At 32.2% G+C, this 23,346-nt stretch overlaps 1 long non-coding RNA gene across 1 annotated transcript; it reads right to left on the bottom strand.

The window, feature by feature from the left end:
• Positions 1–225: 225 nt before the first annotated feature.
• On the bottom strand, positions 226–1,707 carry LOC115884153. The gene is made up of 2 exons (XR_004050506.1): positions 1,407–1,707; positions 226–490 (listed from the first exon to the last, which is right to left on the bottom strand). It is a non-coding gene; the product is annotated as an uncharacterized LOC115884153 (long non-coding RNA).
• Between the last annotated feature and the right edge of the window lie 21,639 nt (positions 1,708–23,346).

The following is a 23,346-nucleotide window of genomic DNA, read 5'->3' as shown; positions in this document are numbered from 1 at the left end:
ATCTTAATTCATTAATATTATAACAGGAACCTTGGAAAACCTGTTATTCAATTAACATTTGCTTTTATTTCTGTTGTGTTACAATTTTAGTTTAATTTCTTGCACTATGTAGGTACCTTATACATCTCTTCTTCATGCTGTTTTTTAAGTAACTTATAACCCACAAAATTCTAAAAGTTACTGGTTTGTGGAAGTATGCTTTGGAATTAAATAAGACGATAGAAAATTTCATTAATGACTTATATTTAATTAACAATTATAAACAATCAATGTAATTGGCTGTGACAGTCTCGATTATATGAGATTACATATGCAACTGGAATACTTAAGTGTTTCTGCTTCGGTTGGTTGGGAGAAAGGCCTCACCCTCTTCGCTGCACTCGTCCGCTGGTGGGTAGCGTGATTGTCCGGCTAACGTTGGAGAGCTTGTGAGACTCCACCAGTCTCAGTGCGTGAGCTACTTATGGGGAGGGTCAATTCTCGTATCTTCCTAGAAGATAACAAACAGCAGTATTCTACTCAACACAATTGATAAGTACCCAGTTTTGTGGTGGTGTTCTAAATTACCAATTGAACTGTCTGTTGGTTGCCAATGAAGGTACAATAAAAATAACTTATGATTAAACAACATATTAGTGATTTAAATACACAATAATCAATATCTAAATCCAACTACTAATTATTATAATAAAAATTATAATTAAAATTTAAAAAAGAAAATAGGCAATGACAGTTTAAATTAAGTTATATTTGAAAAGATTGTCCAAATTATTTAACGAATATAAAGAATTTAAATATAGAATTAAAAAAAATATAAAAGAAAAATATTTTGCTCTCTCTCTCTAGAAAATTCCAGACCACCACAATCACTTCGGTACGACTTGAAAAAATATATACATTGTTACAGTAAATTATTTGATTTAATTTGTAGACACGTGTAAAAAGAATAAAAAAATATGTAAGAAAAAAAACTAGAAATATATGAAAATTTAAATTAGAACAAAAGTTAATACTAAAATGCTATATTAAAAGATAAATTAAAAAACTAGATAGAAAGATAAAGGTAAATAGAAAGATAGGATAAGATACGAAAAACGATAAATGCGGCAATTCGACAGATACAAACTAAAAGAAAAGATATGTCACTCCAGGAACAAAGATAATGCATCCGCCAAATAAGATAAAGATAAGGTAAGGTAAATTTGGCAGATAAGACGAGGTAAAGATACGTTCCCTAGAGTGACCCAAAAACAACAAAAAACAAAAATCTATCTGTCGAATGGCCTGCCAATAGACACCACCACTACAGGGTCCAGATAAAACAAGAGTTGCCTTCTGGCAAGCAAGGATTCGTTAAAGGTGACATAAGTCGTATAATATAAATATTATAAAAAATCCTTACTTACCAGAGTCCCTCCTGGTTCGTCTCTGAGAGTACTCCTGCAGTGATTGATTCTATTCATGGCCCCTGAGATTGCTAAATCGAACACCTCTGCGGGTTCCTGTTCGACAGCTTGCGTCTCAGTACATAAATAAGAAAAATAAGAATAATTAGTACTAAATAAAAGTTAAAGGTATTAGAAATTTTTTTACAAAACTACCATACACGTGCTACTAAGATAAGAAGATAAAGAAATGATGATAAAAAAATGAACTGTGAGATAAAAAGATAAAATAGAAAAAGGAATTTAAAGTTACAAGCTAATTAAATAATTAAATCAAATAATTAAATCATATTAGATAGTAAGAAATGTTTAAAAAAATAAAACTAATAAATAATTTCCAAGTCGTACCTCGTGCCGGTGTCTGAAAAAAAAAACTAGGTGTTTAAGCAAAGAAGATCGAGATGAGAGAGAGTGATTTTCGCTAAAACAAGTCCCTTTATAGAATTCTCCCATTCATTTAGACATGCGTTAAGTACCAAATGTCAATATAAAAATTTATAATTAATAGTAAAAATAATAAATACGATATAATTTCCTACATACCTTCAAAAAAATATGTGTAACAATTGCATCTTAATTATTTAACACTAAACAAAATATTAATAATAAACCTTCGTTTTCATTAAAAACAAACAAATTATTATCGGTAACCCATAGGCAACCAGAAAATATATAAAATATTTAAACAATTTAAACTAACAATCATCGCTAGTGATGTGTACCACTATCGAGGTTCCGCAAAAAATCGATAATATATAAAAAAACGGATAAACGATATAAAAGAAAAAATGTAACGAAAATATTTTCGTTACAAACTCTCTAGCTAAACCTTTTTAAAACACCTCCTTTGAATTCCATTTAGTTCAATTTTTTTTACGGTTTAAAGCTCGGTTTAAAGGTTTATTAATATCAACTGTGTTTGTTTTAAATCAACTTTGTGCACACAAGATTTTTTCTTTATTCTTTCCTGTTTTTTTTGAAGTTCCATCACGTTGAGTTCTTAAAAATAAAAGTAATATGACAAAATTGTTTTATATTTAATTTATTTTATTAAACAATTTGTACATATTATGTACCGTATGATCGAATAAAAACGGCGTCAGCGATGGCTATGAAATGAAGATCGCTGTCATTTTATATGTAAAATTATATGTGAAATGTCATCGATCGTCATTTCCAAGCCAACTGGACGCCGTTTTTTTTTATCATACGGTATAATGTGTTAATGTAACAATTATTATAGGAGCTCTTAATTTATTATTATTAATTAAGACAAAAGTATTTAAAATCATATACCAATAAATGAGGAGATAAAACCGCAGTACTGGTCTTTGGGGTTATAATATACTTATTCTCAATCGTGCTTTTCTAAAGAAAAATAATATAAGTACATTTATCTATTTTATAAAATAAAAACTCACCTTAATTACTATCATGGATGCTATCCTACCTATTTCTTTATTATGAGAAGCCCTACAATGATACATATTATTATTTGATATTACTAACAGCCTTGTATATATATTTTTAAAGTAGATCAACCTAAGACGTTTATGGACTAAGACTACTAGATGGCAGGACCGGTTTCCCTACAGAAATATTTTTTTTGTTACTCTGAATTTTGAAGCTACCAATAAAAGCAGAGAAAATAAAAATATATAACGATAATTTTCGTACTGTGCCAATTGGTTACTAATCGACCAGATACTTTTTGTCTATTAGATATGCTATAAAAGCTGGCAATTATACAATTCGACCATTGTAAATACCCGACAAATTCTTCAACGCCGACGAGGCCGATGTTTCTCACTGATAAGAAATAAAAATGTTTGTTTAGATAATTTTCGAGGTATTTTTTCTTTCTGAATGCACATTTTAAAGTATTTTATATTCTTTGTCCCCTTGACCTATTATCCTGGTCGCACGTATGGAAGTTCTGTTTCTTCTAGTTTTAGAAAATGTTCTTATTTCTTTTTTCTTTGCAGTTGTAGGGTAAAATTAGATTAATTTATTAAGTTTAATTATAGTGTTTAGTGTAGCATGTTAGTGTAGTCTACCAAAAATAGTTTAGTAGTGTTTTTATAGTTTATTTTGTAGTTAAGTAGTAGGTGAAGGGATAAATTTGTTATTTTTTCTATTTGTTTGATAAATTAGTAATCAAATTGATAATTTGTTCAGTGTAGAATACAAGAATAAGTAGTGGTGTAGTGTTTTTAAGAGATTATATTCGTTTATTTTGTAGTTGAGTAGTAGCTGAAGGGGTATTTAGGTATTTCTTCTTTTTGTTTTTCTTGTAATTGTAGTAGTTCTATTAAGTATTGTGATAGATACCCTATATCTTCCTTCAACTTCGTTGAAAAGTGCGTTATCATATAATCTTGGTTTTCTGGTAGCAGAATATACGAAAAAAAATCTGATCAAATTTATTTGAAATTAAATTAATCTAGTCTTATTAATCAAATTAAACTAGTCAAATAATAATAATAGTTAGTTTCAAAATACTATACAGGGTGAGTTTCCTACGATGTTCTCTATGGGTATCTCGGAAACTACTGGAAATAGAGAGTCGGTTAATGGGGAAAGAATTGCAGTTTTGTGGGGTCATAAATATGCGCCTTTCGGATTTTTGAAAAAGTTTATCGCTTACTCGATATTTAAAAAAAACAAATTTTGGCTATTTTAAAACTTGTCCCTAATTCCATTCCAATATAATATATTTTAGACAAAAAGTTTTCAGATACAAGTTGTAGATAATTACATACCTAATGAGTTTGTGTTTTCTGATTTTTTCTAAAGCCTGTAATTTTTGACCATAGTTGGCCATGACTTCATAAAAATCACCATTTTTAAGCTTTTCAGCGATATAGGTATATAAGTTTTATCGAAAAATTACAGTTAGATACAGAGTTATAGTTATAGCCAATTCTTTTCTTTCTTGGCTAATTTCACTTAGTTGGCATGGTATTCTTACTCTGTTATGATTTATAACATAAAAACACAGAATATATTATTAAACGGTTCTTTACGATTTACATTATGCAAACTAAAACTGCATAATATCACTACCCCATACACTTAAGTTATTTTAGAAAATGTTCTCCCGTGCCCATGCAATTGGTCCACCATGCACCTCTTCCGATCCCTGAGCTTGCATAATTGTGATATAAATAATTCTTACCATTTCTTTCATTATTTAAGCTTAGGAGAAGTTTCATAATGAAAGTCATATTGGAACCACCCTATTGATGCGCGACTATCTAAATTTAACTTTTCTAACATGTCTTGAAAACCGTTCTCTTAAAAACGTAAATAACGTTCACGACGTTAGGAGGACGCAATCTTATTAAGGATGTGATTATCTACAACTTTTATCTGAAAACTTTTGATTATGGATAGGAGGCTCTAGATTGTTTATCTTTTAGATAGTTATTTGTTAGATAAAAGCTATTTATATATATATCTGAAAACACGGGGCCTAAAAGTTGCAAGTCGACTGTAAGGCAACGGGTCGTTTGGCCATTGAGAAGAAAACCTTTTGTGACGTCTTGCCTTCGTGGTTATGTTGGTCTTGAGAGTTTGAGGTATCCCTTGTCTTCTCGATTGACACGATGCGGCGTTGGGGTAGTGAGGTACCCCAATTAGCCTATTCGATTGGGATGCGAATCTGTTTAGCGGCAGATTTGCGTCCGGGGGAAGCCCCTATACTATTTCAGGTGACACTAGCTAGTTGTTGAAGACTATTAACCAATAGATTCGAATAATATTTGAATTAGATGGAAGATATGAAATGGGATATATTGAATAGAATGTCAGTGATGTCAGTGGCTAGGGGGCGGAGTACCCCCGGGTGAGTTTTACTATTTAACTATCAATTTTATCCAGATCAGTAAATGTTTGTTTTGTTATTTTCATGTACAATGAGAGAGTGCTTGCCGATGACCAACTAAATGGATATTTGAGGTGAATTTGCATTGTGAGACCCGGTTGAGTAAGCCCCGAAAATAACCGATTTTAAAAATTAAATTTTGCATTGTACTTAATATGTACTTACGCTGGGTTGGAGAACGTTCAGTTAACAAAAAGTACTTTCGAAATATTGTCAGATATCGAGCCACCGGACCTGCACGCAGATACAACTACAGTATGAAACATAAAATTAATAGAAATCGACTACCAATTCACAATAACAGTCAGAGTTTGTTAGGGAACTGCAAACTATTTGGTCTTGAATTTGTTCCGATATAATTGAAGCAGAAGGGCCTTTAGATTAGCATTTCGTAATTCGCGAGCGGTTCAAGCCCTCGCTACTTCTCTTTCTATGTCAGTCGGTGTTTGGGGGTTCGCTCTCAACTAGTTGAAAACTTTTTGCATTACTCTGATCCGACGGGCGGCTGTCGTGTCGGTCGAAACAAAATTCAACAATCAAGTGCGGAATTTGCGAAATGTGTGGCATCGAGCAAATCCCGATACTGTTCGCACTTTTCGTGTTTAGAGCTACTTCATGTAAATAGGAAAGCTTTAAACTTTTGTAAATAAAGTTCTCATATAGCGGTTTTACTTCCCAACTATTCCAATTAAAATCGAATATAAATTTTAGGTATGGTAGTATAACGTCTAATTTAAATTGTAACGTAAAATTTAAAAATACAGTTGATATTTTCCTACTTAAATAATAATAATATATTGTTTTGTTAGGAGTAAAAATGACACTTCTTGTGGCGAGGCTGTACGTTTACCTGACGAGCGTCAGCCAGATTACAGCCGAGGCACAAAAACTTATTTTTACTCCGAATAATATAAAAAGATTTGAAAGTCATATACCTAAAAAGATTTAGTAGAATACAGGGTGTTTCAAAAAACATGTGCCATCTCTCGTGGGGAGATTCATCACGTAAAAATAAGATTTATTTTTATATAAACATAGGTCCGATTCTGCTTTGTTTTGTGGCTAGAGGGTGTTAAAATTTTATTTTTTTTTCAATTTATTATCATTTTCTTCCAAGTACTTTTAGTGATTCCAATGAAATTTTCAGGGTAAAAGTTAATATAAATGCGGCATATTTTAATGCTAAGAAAGTGTCTACGAAACATAAATATTTCCGGTTATCACTCCGGTTATCACTGGAATATTTTTCTAAAAAAAGTGTGTACGCCACTGTTTTTTTTTCTCTTATTAGCTAAATAGTGTAAGTCGTTTAATGCCGATTAAAAGTTGTCTCTTGATATTTTGTCGATTTCAACCTCCTTGACGAGATAAAGGCAATTTTATTAATTTGCTTTGATCCAAGTCTAATAGCAACCTTGAAAAAAAATAATATCATTATCTTGCAAAAGTTTTAAATAAGTATTCATTGATTCCTCATCAAAAAATATGAAAAAGTTCCTATTTCCTAACATGGAAATGGGTATGGAAATGCACATCTGGGTTCTTCAAGTACCACCGACGCTTTTTAAATGGATCATGAAAGGGAATAATTTAAGTTTTGATTTGATGAAAGCATATGTCACGGAATATTTTAATGTAGCAATAAGTTTTAAATGTTGCAATTTTGGACATGTTTCAAAGTACTGCAAATCACCAGAATGTTGTCACAAATGTGGAAGAAGTCATCAGCCGAAGGATTGCTCGGAAGAAACCAATTTAGATTGTCCTAATTGTAAAAGACTTAGGCTAGTTGATCGTAAACATAGTGCCAGGGATCAAAAATGTCCAGCATTTCTACTTCAAGTAAAGAAAACTATAAATCATACAACATATGACCAACATGTTTTACAGCAAAATATACAAAACAGTTAATAAAACATATTAAGCGTAATATAGTTGATAATAAAGTTGAGGACATCAGTATTATACGTCAAAACATACAGTCTATTGGAAACTCCGTGGATAAAATAAATTACATGCTGCAAAACAATCCGGAGTGCAAAATATTGTGTTTTTGTGAACAAAGGAAATCGATGGAACAGTTGGAGAAAATCAAAATTAATAATTTTCGACTTCAAAATCAGTACTACCGAGAAGCTGGACAACACGGAGGAGTAGCAATATATGTCGAGGAGACAGTCAAAACGCATGTGGTCGAAGAGTTTAACAAATTGTCAGAGACGGGAACATTTGAATGTGCCGCTATTCAGTGTCAATTTCGGGGGATGAACATAGTAGTGATAGTGATTTACAGACCACCATCAGGTAACATAGTTAGTTTTTTTAGTAAAATGGAACATGTTTTAACATATATTTTGTCTAAAATTATGACTGCTCTTATAACAGGTGATTTCAACATTGAATTATTAAAAGACAATAAAAATAAAAGTGAACTAATGTCTCTTATTTATAGTTTTAATTTTGTAAATACAATAAAAGAAAACACACGAATAACTGAACATAGCTCTAGCTGCATAGATAATATATTTACAAATATGAACTATATAAAAACATGCGTTTTTGAATCACACATATCTGATCACACAGCCCAAAAAATTGTGTTTAAAATAATACCAATAATTAAAAATAGTAAAGTATATAAACGATCTTTTACGGAAACTAATAAAAAATTGTTTTTGGAATCTTTGAGCGAACAAAACTGGGCCAGTGTATATGAAGTTCAAGATAATGATACTGATAAACAGTGGTGTACTTTTCATAAAATATATTCTGAAATTTTTAACCAACATTTTCCTTTAAAGCTAGTATCAATAAAGAACAAAAAGAAACATTTATATGATAATCCACTAATTCTAGAACATAAGAAAAAAATGGATATTTTACTACCACTCTCGAAACATTACCATTATTACAAAGAACTATATAAAAAATATAAAAAACAATATGACATATTATTAAAGCAATGTAGAGCTATGTCATATCAGGGCAGAGTTGAAAAATCAGATAATAAAGTGAAGTGTATGTGGAGCATATGTAAGGAAATAATTGGTAATAATAAAGATGCATCTCCAAATAATCTTAATCAAAATGGACAACAAATGGTTGAAACATTTAATGAGCATTTATTATCAATTGTTCCCAATCTACTACAAAATTTACCAAGCGGCTATAGCATTAACACTGAAATTAATAATAAATCAATGTTTTTAAGACCAATAACGCCTCAAGAATTAATTGATATAAATGCAAAAATAAAAAATAAACATAGTAGTGGTAATGATGAAATTCCTACAAGCTTGATCAAATTGTCAACTGGTGCTTGTCAAGATGTATTGTGTTATTTAATAAACAGCTCCTTTAAGTCAGGCATATTTCCACAAGAGCTAAAAACCGCACTAATAAAACCTATACATAAAAAAGGCGATCCCAAGTTAATAGATAATTACAGGCCAATTAGTCTTCTTCCGGGTTTTTCAAAGCTCTTTGAGTTAGCAATGTTAAGTAGAATGATGTTTTTTATTAAAGAATGTAACTTGATACGCCAAAACCAACACGGGTATTTAAAAGGGAAATCTACTCAAACAGCAATTTTTGAATTTGTTCGGAGAGTTTTGGAACACATGGAGGTGGGGGAATTGGCACTAGGGATGTTTTTGGATCTCTCTAAAGCCTACGACTGTCTTGACCGAGAATTGCTCTTAAGAAAATTGGAACGATACGGATTTAGAGGGAAGTCTCTCGAGTGGCTACAGTCATATCTTAATAACAGAAAACAACAAGTTTCTATTACCAATGAAGGTAAAATATATAAATCCCAGATACGCACAAATAACATCGGTATAGCTCAGGGTAGTATATTGGGTCCAGTTTTGTTTTTATTATTCCTAAATGACTTAAATCTGGCAGTAAATGGACAAAACCAAAACATAATTAATTATGCTGATGATACCAATCTGTTAATTGGAAAAAAACACCTACCCGAATTAATTGACGAGAGCAAAATTTTATTAGATAATGTATCTAGATGGTTCAATGAAAATAATTTAATTCTGAATTCCGATAAAACAAATGTCATCATTTTTCGAACAAAATTGTCACGAACAAATAGACCACTTATATATGATTCGACTAAAAATATATTAATATCTGACCACACGAAATTTTTAGGAATAATAATTGATGAGCATTTAGATTGGAGTAATCATATAGAATATCTTTTGAAAAAGCTGGGTTCAGTGTGCTATGCAATTAGGGTAATAAGCAAATATATGGATGAGAGAACACTAAAAACACTGTATTATTCCAATTTTCAGTCCGTCATGAGCTATGGGATAATATTTTGGGGCAGCAACAGCAAAATACAACGACTGTTTGTAACACAAAAAAGGGTAATACGCACTGTAAGAAAAATGAATTTCAACGAATCGTGTAGAGGGATCTTTAAGAGTGAAAAAATTATGACAGTATATGCATTATATATTTATGAATGTTTAGTATATTTTTACATGAATAGAGAATGTTTTGAGAGTAACATAATACATCAGTACAATACTAGAAAGAATTTACTAAACTATCCCGCTCATAAACTTGCGATTACGGAAAAAAGCCCTTTGTATATGTGTTTAAAGTTTTATAATGAACTGCCCTTAACACTTAGACTCTGTGGAAAGTTAAGCGAATTTAAATTTAAGTTAAAAAATTATTTATTAAATATAGAGCCTTATAGCTTGCCAGAGTTTTTTAATTTCAATGGTTAATTAGGATTAAGGAAATATTGTTGAATTATATCCAATATTGTAAATTTTAGGTTTATTTTTTTCTATATATTTGTTATGTAAGTAGACTTATCTAATTTTTGTAAAATATGTGTAATATGCTGTAGCGTTTTTTAAACAACTACCACTGCGAACGGCAGCTTTTCATCGGAGAGCAGTCGTGGATAAGGTATTTCACTAGAGAGAAAATTAATCAATAATAATAAACAAAAGATATCTAGATATTGGGCGCCAGGCATGTACAGAGAAAGAAAACACAATTGTATAATACTTAAAACTAATGACTATATTTATTCGTTACGAATTCTGATGGTGAATATCATTGTACAATTTTAATAATTATTATAGTGGTTACCTGTTGAATAAAACTATATATGTAAATAATATTAAATACGTTCTATGTAAAGACTATAAGGAAAATACAATGCGTGTAATATTAGAGAAAATATAAGAAAAGTAGCATTACTTTATTTAAATTGTTAAATTTATACGGTGTTCAATCAGATGTGTTGCAACCTGTAGATTCTAGAATCTATCTCGTCATTCATCTATTAGTATAGCGTAATAATGATGTCTATAGAAAGTAATACCATTACAATGCGTGATACTATGAAATCTAAAATCTAAATCACACTTTTACTACTGCATTGACATAAATATTCTTAATAATCTAACCACTAAATATAGTCTGTACGCTATAGTTTAAATGTACGTTACTGTTTAAGACTGAAAACATTTTAGGTGTTAAATGCAATACTAGAACTTAAAATTAACTTAGCTGTTCTTTAATGTAACCCTGCTTCAACCAGTAGCAGCGCGAGGAGGTCTTGCATCTCTGCACTGTCTGTCGGCGATCCAGGCTTAGAAATGGGGGTGAAGCAGCACGGGGCTCAAGCCACACCCACGCTGGGGCACTCTATGTGAAGACAAATCAATCCTACAGGGGACACTTGTCCATGAGACATCCGTCCATAAGACAGTGGCACAAGGGAATACTAGGACCTTGGATAATGCCCGTACCTTGTAAATAGTCCGTCCGTAAGACCCTAAGAACATGAAACCCATGTTTAAAATCAAACACCGTCTTATAAACAAAATGAACCTACCTCGAAGTACTTCCGAGGGCTCAATAAATAATAAATAATCTGTCCTTTCTTCCAAATGACATTCTGGAGGCCAAAAGCAAAGGGACGCCAACGTGCCAGCCAAATACAAATACAAGTTGGGCCATCCGTAACTCTACCCTAAAAATATTCGCTAATAATAACGAATCTAAAAGGAAAATAACTCAGCTTTACCTGTAGCTTCGAAATGGCAGCTGATTCAGATTACACAGCAAGATTTAAATAATCACCATTTCTCAAAAACTGGGACTAATGGCGTCTGACAGGTCAAACAGTCTAACCAAAAGTGAAGTTAGATCACAGAGAATTGACAGAAGCGATGTTGACAGCGCGCGCTCCCACAGAGCAATAACAGGGTTGTGCCAAACCATAACAGGGTTGTGCCAAACCATAACAGGGTTGTGCCCAGACATCATATATCATAATCAAAGACATGTAACGAACTAAAAACGTTACAATGCTTTGGAATATTTATTGATGTTTGACGATATTTCTCTTTATGTTTATTTTGTAACATAATTTGGAAATAAATAAATATTATTATTATTATTATTATAAAAAAAAATTAAACTTATTTTGACGTGAGGAATCTCCCCACTAGAGATGGCACATGTTTTTTGAAACACCCTGTATAATAATATTCAAAATAATATAAAAAGATTTAATAGTCGATATAAAATTACATTGTATGTAATTATACAGGGTGTCTCAGAAATATGTGCAAGTATTTTAAGAGGTGGTAGATCTCGATAAAAGAAACACATTTTCTCTTTATCGTTTTTCGAATAAGTCCAAAATAATGGAGTTATTTTACTTTGAATATTTCCACAAAAAAATGATTTTTTCCTCAAATTTTGAGAACCACTGTATCTTTTCTGGATTTTCTTTCTCGTAAATTTAATCTACTCTCTATGTTGCCATATTATCAAGAAATTCCGTTTCTTAACTAAAAACTGAAAAAAATTCAGAATTATCAATTTTTTTTTCGCGAGAAAAACCTCATAGGCGTGTTTCTGGGGTTGAACTATGCTACAAGTTAAAATACTTGCACTTATTTCTGGGACACCTTGTATATCGAGAAACTTACGCTCGTTGAATTTGACACTTTATATCAGTTTAATAATATATTTTCGTGCTTTTATGCTTAGTAGTTATTACTTTTATGCTTTTGTACTCAAGTCATGGTTGTAGCTGAATTTCAGAGTCAATATTGGCCTTTTCCGAAATCAAACTGCCGAGGTAATTGAATTCCGCTACATATTCTAGTAGTTCTTCTCCGACTGTTATAGCATTGTTGTGATATTCCGGGGGAGTGCACATGATTTTCGTTTTGTCGATGTTTAGCTTAAGGCCCAAGCCTCGTATGCTCAGGTATACCGGGTGCGTCTCAAAAGTGGCTCACCTCTATAACTTTTTTATTTTTTCAGATAAAAAATTGAGATTTGGTATGTTAATATATGACATAAATTAGGATTGATTGGCGTGTTCAATTGTTTGCTGTCACTTCCTGTTTCGCCGGAATTGACTACAACTTTTGACTTTTATGCTTAGTGGGCATACTTAATGGTTATAAATCTACAGTGAATTTTTTTGTAGAAATTTAAAAATTTCAGTTTATGCCAAAAAAAACCCATACAAAATGTCAATAACGTAGGTGGTGGCAACATTGGTTATTGAATGGTTTTGTCATGGAATTGTGAGTTTTGTAACTTAATAATGTTTCTGTTAAGGAACTTCTATTTTAACAGGGCTTAAACATGTCTAACAAGGTTTACATGTTACTAAGAAAAAACGGCGAATGCAGATTCTGTGTGGAAAATGGAGGAACACCAGAACACCTCATTGCTAACTGAACCGAGACGACAACCATTCCTACCAAACCAAACCAAAAACTTTGGTACGACTGATATCGGAGATGGAGAACTAACCTCCATAAAACCGTCTCAGATACTGGCTTTTATCATAGTCCTGAGACTCTCGAGAATTTAAATATCGTTACCTAAAAATGGTCTCTATTCTGTAATTCCTATTTTTCAACTCTAGCTCTCTAATTTCTAGCTTAATAGTCTCAGGAATATTCTAGAGGCGCCATTTTAGTGTATAACTGTTAAAAAACCCACGTGGGAAAAACACACCGAAATGGAAAAGACATTTCTTATATTTAATAACCAAGCGAGAAGGGAGACGCCGCGCCGTCAAAACTTCAACTCTATTGAAATAGTTTTTTGTTTAAAACATCTGTCGGTGACATTGAGAATTCGGAGATTAATTATATGAAATTTCTTCTCAGAGCCACGTCGCATCGCGCCCAACAGCGGGGGTGAAAATCAAAAAAGGGGCGATTTAACAGATTCTAGATTATAGCGTTTCTTTTCAAAAGATACTAATTTTCGGATTTTTCCTTTCCTTTCAAAATATTCTCGCTTTTCTTCTGTCATTCGCCACCCTTTCAGTTAAAAGGAATTTAAGATTTCACAATAGATATTTGATTAAATCTTTTAAAAGGAATATAAAGACTGGCCGAGATAGAGATTTTCTTAAAGGGTATATTTAATTTTGTTATTTGCAGCTCTATTTTGGTAGCCTTTTTGAACTAACGAGTTTAATAGAGTTAAATATGGAGGTCTTTCGTTAGTTAAAAACAAAAAAAAACGAACTTCTATGTAAAAGACGGCGTGGAACTGAAAGAGACAGTGTTGCCATATTAAAATGTTTAATATCTGTAATCCGTTTGACGAAAATGTCTTTTTTTTGGATGAAAAATCAAATCATTGTTTCATTATATTTCATTTTACTACATCCTCTTTAATTTGGACAATTAAGTGCACTGTTCAGTAATCACAAAAATTACGCTAATATTTTATAAGTACCCTAGATCATATATACATACGTGGATAAATCAACGCCATAAGTTTAGCATTAAAAAATATATCTCCAACATCACGACATGCCATTTTCAAATCTTCTTTATTGCACTTATGAAACGTTAAATAGGTTTGTCTTTTCCGAGGACCTTACTTTGCGCATACGCATTAAGGTGCGTATTCATTATCCGAACGAACGAACGAATGGAATTCGGTATATTTGGACGGTGGACCGAACGCATGCGGTCGTTCGTTTGTTCGTTCGCTCGGCCATCCGTTTCGAGTCGGTACATCAAAGGCGTTCGCAAACGAATGGTTTAAGGTGTTTTCGTTTGGTTCTAAAATCCGGTTCCGTCCATACTACTACCGAACGAACGAATGAACATTCGTTCGTTCGGATAGTGAATACGCACCTTTAAAAGTAGCACGTATTTCCAAAATAATCACAATTTTATACGGTTTAGAAAGTACAACTTATACATTGTTATGGAAACCAAATTTTCATTGTCATCATACTGTCATAATCTTGTCATAATCTTATTTCCATTGTGTAACAACGCTTGTTTTTTTAGTTTTTTATTTTAAAAATTGGTATTAATTACTCTTTTATCGGTCGCTTTTATGTAGCCAAGGATGCAAGTGTGTTCAGTGAGAAATTAATTTTAAGTGTGTGCAGTTATATTTCTATTTTTGTGTCGTTGGACTTTCTAAATACTCGTAAAAATGATTAGAAATTGTTTGGTGTGTGGAAGTTCTAATATAAAGGTCCCCGAATTATCATTTCATAGACAAGTAAAGTATTCAGTCGTTCTTTTATTTATATTAAACCACATGCGTACTTTATGGTTAGATTTCCCAAGAATATTGATATTCGTATGGAGTGGCTTAATGTAATGTTTATATAATTTAATTTTTGTGACAGTAAACATTCAATTTATTGTTCAAATATATACATTTTATAAATTAAATTTTTAAAATTAATGTTCAAATTTGACGCGTGGACAATAGATCCTCGACAAGGATAGATAGAGTAGAAGCACTGTGTGTGCAACAAAAAAAGAAGGTAAATGGAAGTCGTTGATATGTTTGCGACAGTTTCCATAGTGATTTACTTAACCACGTAAGTATATAACATGATCTAGGATAAGTATACTACCTATACAGGGTTCGGCAATAGTGCGCCAGGTGTCTGTAATTTCTAAAATAAAAAAACTTCAGAATTTTGTTTAAGTGCAAACCTAAATTAATTACTTGCAGTTCTAGGTAAAGGGAAAAAACGACGTCCTAACTAAATTACATGGATCTGCTAGCTATCGGAGTCCCGTTTTCTAATGTTTTTTTTTAATCTGATTTTTTCAAGTCGTTTTTAAATCTTTCTAGTCGATGTAACAACACTGGGCGTCGAACAAGCTGAGTTTCTGGTAACTGCTTGGTATTTTCGTCTGATTATCGACCTGCTGCCATTATTTTTTTAAATTTTGAAAATTAAATAACTCGATTATTATCAATTTATTTTAAAAATGGTAAATAAAAACACATAAATTACTTATTATTTTTCCTGGGGCACCCTCCGTATAAGATTGCAAGCCAAAGATTAATAAATAAAAACTGGAAAAAAGGAAAAACTAACGCAAAACATAATAAACCAATCTATTATCTGTGTGGCAATAAAAACTGGCAGCCAGGGCAATTTAGCATCGCCGGAGATACTGATCTAATAGATCTAGCTGACGAGAGTGCCTGACTAGCATGTTTATGCCCAATTCATTGCAACAAATTTATCAGCTGGGCCCTCAATTTAAGGGAAAAAATCCGAACCCAACGATTTATTTTTACAACTTTGTTTGATCCTCTCTATCATATTTTGGCCTGGAGCTGTGTAAAATTAATTTGCTCTTTTTGATTTGTTATAAATAATTAAATTTTTAATATAATTTATCTCATTTTAATTATTATAATACATGAATTAATTATAATACAATATACCATACAATTAAATTTTAAACATAATTTTGTTTTATAATGAAAATATATGTCATGCTTTACATAGGTACAATATCAAACAAAAACACGTTCTTTTAAACCTTTATCATTCTTGTCTTTACAAAAATCTCTTTTAATATTGAAGTGAAAATAATAATATTTTTAATAATTTTTAACAACATATTTTGTATTTGTATCTACATACATACATACTGCCATTACTCGCTGCCGAGTATTTGACACGCATCAGAAGATGGTCACGCAAGGCGTTTTCTTTCATGAGCTTTTCTGTGACTGAAAAGCCCGATACGTGATGTTATCTGTCTACCGCACTCCGGACATTCAAAAATCTCATTGCCTTGTTGCCTCTTTACTTTTTGGTTGTCGCTGTTAACTGAGTTTACAATTCTGCTCCATTGAGTTCTATTGTGAACTGCTTTTTCCCACTCATTCTGCATGTTAATCCCCTTTAAGTTTTCGTGAACCGTTTCTGTACCCTTTGAGTTGTCCACCCGGCCTCCTCTTACCGTCTACAAGCTCACTGTAAAGCAGAGATTTTGGTATGCGGTTTTCTTGCACTCTGCATACGTGACTGATTTTGTAACCATGACTTCAATACTCTCGCACTTAGCTTTTTCATGGACCGATACGTTTGAGACATGATATGGAACCATCGGAATCTTAAGAGCTGTCTAAGGCGTCTCTGTTGCAACTTGTTTAATGCGTTCGTGTGTAGGCGGTACGGCACCCAGGTTTCACTCCCATATAACATAATAGGGATTATAATTGCTCGGTATACTGCAAGTTTCGTTTTTGTACTCATGTCATGATTGTAGAAAACCCTGTCTTTTAATTTCCAGAATGCTTTTGAGGCGCTGCTAATCTTGTGCTGAATTTCAGAGTCGATATTGGCCTTTTCCGAAATCAAACTGCCGAGGTAATTGAATTCCGCTACATATTCCAGTAGTTCATCTCAGATTTTTATAGCATTGTTGTGATATTCCGGGGGAGTTCACATGATTTTGGTTTTGTCGATGTTTAGCTTAAGGCCCAAAGCCTCGTATGCCCAGGTATATGTGTTCAACATTTCTTGTAATTGTTGTAACGTTTGTCTAGATCATAATAACTACTTATCTTACGTGTTTTAATCTATCGAAGCTGAACCATAACATCACTTAGGAGTGTAGAGTATAATAAAACAAACATAATTGTCCAGTTTTGTTATATGTCAGCCTGGGAGTATATTATTTTTAAATTTATTAAAAATATGTTTAATAAAATTGTCTTGTTTTACTCTAGTACCCACTTTTCTTGCTCTTCCGGGCACTTTAGGCTGCCCAGTATCCTTGCTACCAGGAACTCAACAAAGATAAGACAACCATCACAACCAAAAACACACACCACTTAAGCTTTATTGATGAATTGAACCGTAAAACACATAGAAAAATCGTGATAATGGAAATGAAGATCACTGTTATTTCATATGTGAAATACTATCGTAAATGTAAATAGTCGTCATTTCCAAGGCAACTAAATGACTTTTTTCGATCATATAAAATATTCAGTACCTATAAAAGAATTTTTATTTTTGTTGTTTATTCTATGTTTAACACAAATAAATTTTCAATTTGAGATGTTACACATTTTAATATGGCAACACTGTCGCTTTCAGTTCCACAGCGTCTTCGATATGCCTTCGCTGGCCGAATTAGAGAAAACGAGTGTTTATGAGTTGGCCGTAGAACGAGTGGAGGCTTCACCGTACAGCACTTGAGACGTAAGGGGATATCAAATCAGCCTTGTCACGAATTCGTCCATTAGGTTGTAGATCCTCCCAATCCTTTCAATCAGTTATATTATCCTAAAGTGTAAGAAATATTACTGTATAATTAAATACATATTGATTAAAATTTGTGCACTGCGATATATTTATTTTTTATGTGAATATTTGTCACTGTTTTGGATAATTGCTGACCATTTTAGCCAGAATATATATATATTTTTTTTTCGTAAAGCTTGATTATTTGAAACCAGAACGTACAAATTTTAATTTATTTTGCAGACAACTAATTCATGTGGCAAGTCCAAACTTTCGTTTATATCAGTGTTTTTGACCACAAATTTTATTTTGCGGTATAATTAAATGGAAAATTTACCAATTAAATTTTTATATTGATTAAATGAAAATAGGCAACACAACAAGTATATAAAATAGGACATTAAACCGTTTTAAAATAAGATCTATACGATAAACAACTTAGTTATTAGCATTTTAAAGACATACGATTACATTTTATCTGTAAAAATATGTTTTTTTGTTTAGATCTTGTTAATGTACTCTATTTTAATTTATCTTAATGTAACAATATTTAGTTTTTTCTATTTTAAATCCAAAATGTTTGTTTTTTATTATTTTTGCAATATTATCATTTTGCTAGTTATTGACACACCTACCTAGTAAATGGCATTGCTATTTTCCTATTAATTTGCACTTAGTTTTTCTTAGTTTCGACAAATAATTTAACAGAAATTTATTTGTTAAAGAACTTTATTGGCATACTTATATGGACAACATATGAAAACTATACCTATAAGCGATACCAATTAAACTTTTAGTTAGGGTGTTTCAAAGTTAGAGTAAAAAAATGTGCCGGTCTAGCTTAATCACGTGACTTAAAGTTTATTTGATATGAACTATAGGTATGTTTATTAATGATAAAAAATTCTTACCGTAAATAATATGATAGTACATTTTAAAAATATAATTTAGAGTCAATACCAGGAACCGAAAAAACAGGACATAAGCTTAATTTCCATGCATCCGTTGTCCGACGATACGATGATACGATATTAATTTTATTGGTTGAATTTAAAGGCTTCGACTGGTCAACCGTATCTAACCAATCGAAGTCTTTAAATTCAACCAATAAAATTAATATCGTATCAAAGTATCGTCGGATAACGGATGCATGAAAATCAACCTATACAGAACACAAAAAATATATTTAAAAACATTTCTTCTTATTCTACATAGTATAATTATCAAGTGTAATATAATATTTTCACGTTGCGTTATATACACCTTTATCAAACAGACTTGCATTATTGTGAGATAGATCCCTGCGTTTCATAAATCTTCTTAATTCCTCTTCGCGCTCGTCGTCAGCTCTAATTTTCGACGTACGTTTATAGAGCAAACGTGACGGGGTGGTTCCCACTGATTTATGAAGCTTTACGGCAGCTAGATGGCGTTGGCGATACCCGTCATCCGTGTAACGTACGTCTTGGCTTTCGACGTACCGTTCGAAGGAGGGCGCCGAGATCGGTCTCAAGTTGCTGGTTAGCGTTGGTTTGAGGTACGGTTGAGTGGAATTACGTAGAAAATTACCAGAATTTGACGTTTGGTTCGATATTATCGGAAGGTGCTGAAACAAGCGAGAAAAATAAAATTAACTTGGCTGAATTATTCTTAGTAGCAATAATACCACAGGTTACTCACTAGCCAGCTAGTCAGCTCTAATTTTCGCGTACCCGCGCTTTACCTATCGCGCCTGGGCTCTTGGCAGTCAGAGCATCAGTTGAGATCAATCGGCTGAATGAAGCCTCAATAGTTCAGAAGATCGCATTCAACACATTTAATTTTTGGCGCTTTGCAGAAAAAAAATACAAAATTATCATGTTCGTTTATGTAATTGGCTAGTAAAAATCAGGATAAAACATGATAAAAGCTTATTAGCCGACCATACCAGCAGGTATGGTAGGCTATTAAGATCGGCAAAAAAAAGCTTTTTTAATTTCACTCAAAATGAGTTATTTGGGTCATAAATGACCTAAATACAAAATATTTTCAAGTGTCTGTCTGTCTGTCTGTCTGTGCGTCTGTCCGTCTGTAACACGATAACTCAAAAACCGCTAAACCAATTTTAACCAAATTTGGCACAAAAATACTGTGGCACCCGAGAATCTGGCCATCAGTTTTTGATGGGGAAGGGGAGTTGGTAAGGGGGTATGGGAGGGGGCTAAAAATTCAAAAAAATCGTAACTCCAAAATTACAGTAGCTAGCGAAACGCGGTTTTCAATTTAAGATTAGGAATAATATTTGCAACAAAATTTGTAATAACACCAAAATCAAAGTCGCAGTTTTTGAGATAAAAAAAATTGGAAAAATTCCTTTACTTTGAAACTAAAAGAACTGCCTACCAACTTTTCATTAACATATTTTAGTATGGGCGGCTTTACGTGCCTCTCGGCGACAATTTATTTAATTTTAAAAGCGAAAACTACGAAATACGAATAAAAACGGCGACAGCGATGGCTATGAAATGAAGATCGCCGTCATTTTATGTGTAAAATTGTATGGGGAATGTCATCGATCGTCACTTCCAAGCCAACTGCTTATACTACTAAGCCAACTAGCTAAATATGTACCGGTAATAAGGGTTAAGTTATATAATAACCAATGTTTTAATTGATAATTAGAACTACAATACATCTGCAAAAAATTCATCATCCAATTAATATCTTTAAAATCAATAAATTAAAATTAAAGAGAATTGTATGAATTTCCTTCAGACTTTATTAACAAGGTAAAATATCTTAAATATAAATACTACAAAATATAATAAGAGTATATGTATTTTTTTAAATCTATCACAATTTTCTTTGTTTTCTTGAACAGGCTTAAATTATTGCTTAATAGTGGGTGCGTCTCAAAAGTGGCTAAAATGACTTTTTTATTTTTTCAGATAAAAAATCGAAATTTGGTATGTTAGTATATGAAATAAATCAGGATTGACTAACCTGTTCAATTGTTTTCGGTTACTTCCCGTTTTACCGGAAATGACTTCAACTTTTGATTTTTAAATGGCACCCTCGATATTTCGATAGAAAATGACACTCTGCATTGATTGACATATCATAGGTCAACTTTTGACATTTTCGAATATGGTTTATTTGAAATTGTAACATGAGATTCATAACGACAATTCGACTCGAAATACCGAGTGTGTGGTACCAAATTATTCGTAAAAAATGCTTTTTCCAAATAGGCCGCCCTCGTTTCATTTGAAAATATTGAGATATGATTAAAATGCGATTTGGGCATCTTTTAACCGGTCACGACAAGACACGAAAAACATTAGACCACCAAATGTATTTTTCCAAGGTTCCCTGATTAAAAGTTAGTGTTTTTAGCACAGCCATGACACTCTCAAATTTTCTTTTAAGCGAAAATGTCAAAAGATAACATTTTATATGTCAATCTATTCAGAGTGAACAAAATACCGACGGTGACATTTAAAAATCAAAAGTTGTAGTAAATTCCGGTGAAACAGGAAGTGACAAAAAACAATTGAATACGTCAATCAATCCTAATTTATGTCATATACTAACATACCAAATCTTGTTTTTGTTTTCTGAAAAAATAAAAAAGTTATAGGGGTGGGCCACTTTCGAGACGCACCCGGTATATTTCAATAAAATAAAAAAGGATTATTACAGAAACATTACTTTTTTAGAATAATTTGGTATTTTTTAGTTTTGGTTTGTACAAAGAAAATATTCAATACATTTTCAATAAATTTCTACCTTCAATATAATTATATTTCTTTTATCTTTAGATATCTTTATTATCTTTAGATATACAGGGTCGCTGATATATGTATAGAAATGCTCTCTTATTGGATAAAATATTCGAGGTATCGGAAAAAAGTTAAACATAAAAGTTATAAGTATAACGGCCATAAAGTCGTGGCATCAAAGTTTCATTTTTTTAGATGGAACCCCCGGTATATTATTGCATATATTAATTCTTTCTTCAATTCTAAGCAAAAATGGATACACACAATATACCTCAAACCAACCGTTTTCGAGTTACTGACTTTTGAAAATATCACTTCTTCAACTCGATTTAATTAATTTCGATGTGTTCGGTTTCATTTAACGATGCCATTCTGCGAAAACTGTGATGCTTTAATATTTGACATTAGTTAGCATTTATATAGGTCCGGTAATGCGATATCTAGGCATAGGAATTACATGCATTGGAATGAAACGCCTATAAAAAGTCTAAGCTTAAACAGAGATGGACAACAACTTCCCCGTTTCCACTTCCACTACGACTGTCGAGTTAGGCAAACTCCAATAAGATAACAAATTTTGGAAATTTCGCCGCCTCCCACCCACCCATGATACCCATCCACCTGCCCTTTATCGCCATTATTTTATTTCCCTTCCCGTGCCTCCGCAAAACGCCATCACGTCAGTCCATCACAGAGTTGCCAGGTCTACCGGTCTCGTCTGTAAGCTACCGATCTACCGATTTAAACAGAAATCTAACGATACGTTCAACTGCGTTTTTAGTGTAATCTGACTTTATTATTGTTTGTTAAATTTTATTTAGTAAGCATAGGTCATCGTTCTGTCTAGTTGCAGAGTGACAAAGATATTCCTACAAATCCTTATTACTCTTTATTAGGCGCGGTATTGGCGATATGCCCGAAGAAGTTGATATCTTTTGAAAAGATTTTGTTTCATTCATCTACTAAAGTTAAACCCATATTTTCCCCAAAAAAAATATAAACAAAAAACAAAATCTAAGTTAAGAAACAAACTGAATACGGATAAATATTTTAGTGCTTTTCCTGTCAAAAAAATATATTAATATGAAAAAAGAGTTGAGAGTTGCTACAGCTTTCCCATTGAAATGAAATTAGTTTTAGATATCACTGATCAAAATATGTACAAAGGTAAAAAGTGACTGCTATCCCTACTTGTTATAGTTTTTATTAATATATTAATATTGTTTAATTCAATATATTTTTTTTTAATATTAAATAATATATCTCTTCATCAACCCGGATTCATCCACTCCTGGATATAGGTCTCTCCTATCCTTTTCCATGTCTCCCTGTTTTGTGCCATATTTAACCACCGTTTACCTGCCATTTCCCTAATGTCACGCAGTCAGTGAAATCACTGTCCCATCCCATTCTCATATGCAAACCTCAACATTTTCTAATCAAAAGCGTGGCCTTGAAATTGCCAAACCTCTAAACCACGAAATGTCGAACCTTAAAACAAAACTACCCCAGGCGAGTAGAACGTATGATTCACAATCTCGCACTGAATATAATACACCTACCTATTTCTAATTCTTGTTATATTTACTATATTTGTATTTTATTTGAGTGATCTAGTATTACGACACATACGAATTTTGGACTTAAATATTATATTTTATTTTGTTTCTGTACTTTTGATTTTTGTTA

This window comes from Sitophilus oryzae, unplaced genomic scaffold (genome assembly GCF_002938485.1).
Source record: "Sitophilus oryzae breed Bouriz unplaced genomic scaffold, Soryzae_2.0 scaffold_2019_pilon_pilon, whole genome shotgun sequence".
In the NCBI taxonomy this organism is placed as follows: Eukaryota; Metazoa; Arthropoda; class Insecta; order Coleoptera; family Curculionidae; genus Sitophilus; species Sitophilus oryzae.
The sequence above is the reverse complement of the archived record's forward strand: the minus strand, read 5'-3'. Positions and strand labels throughout refer to the sequence as shown.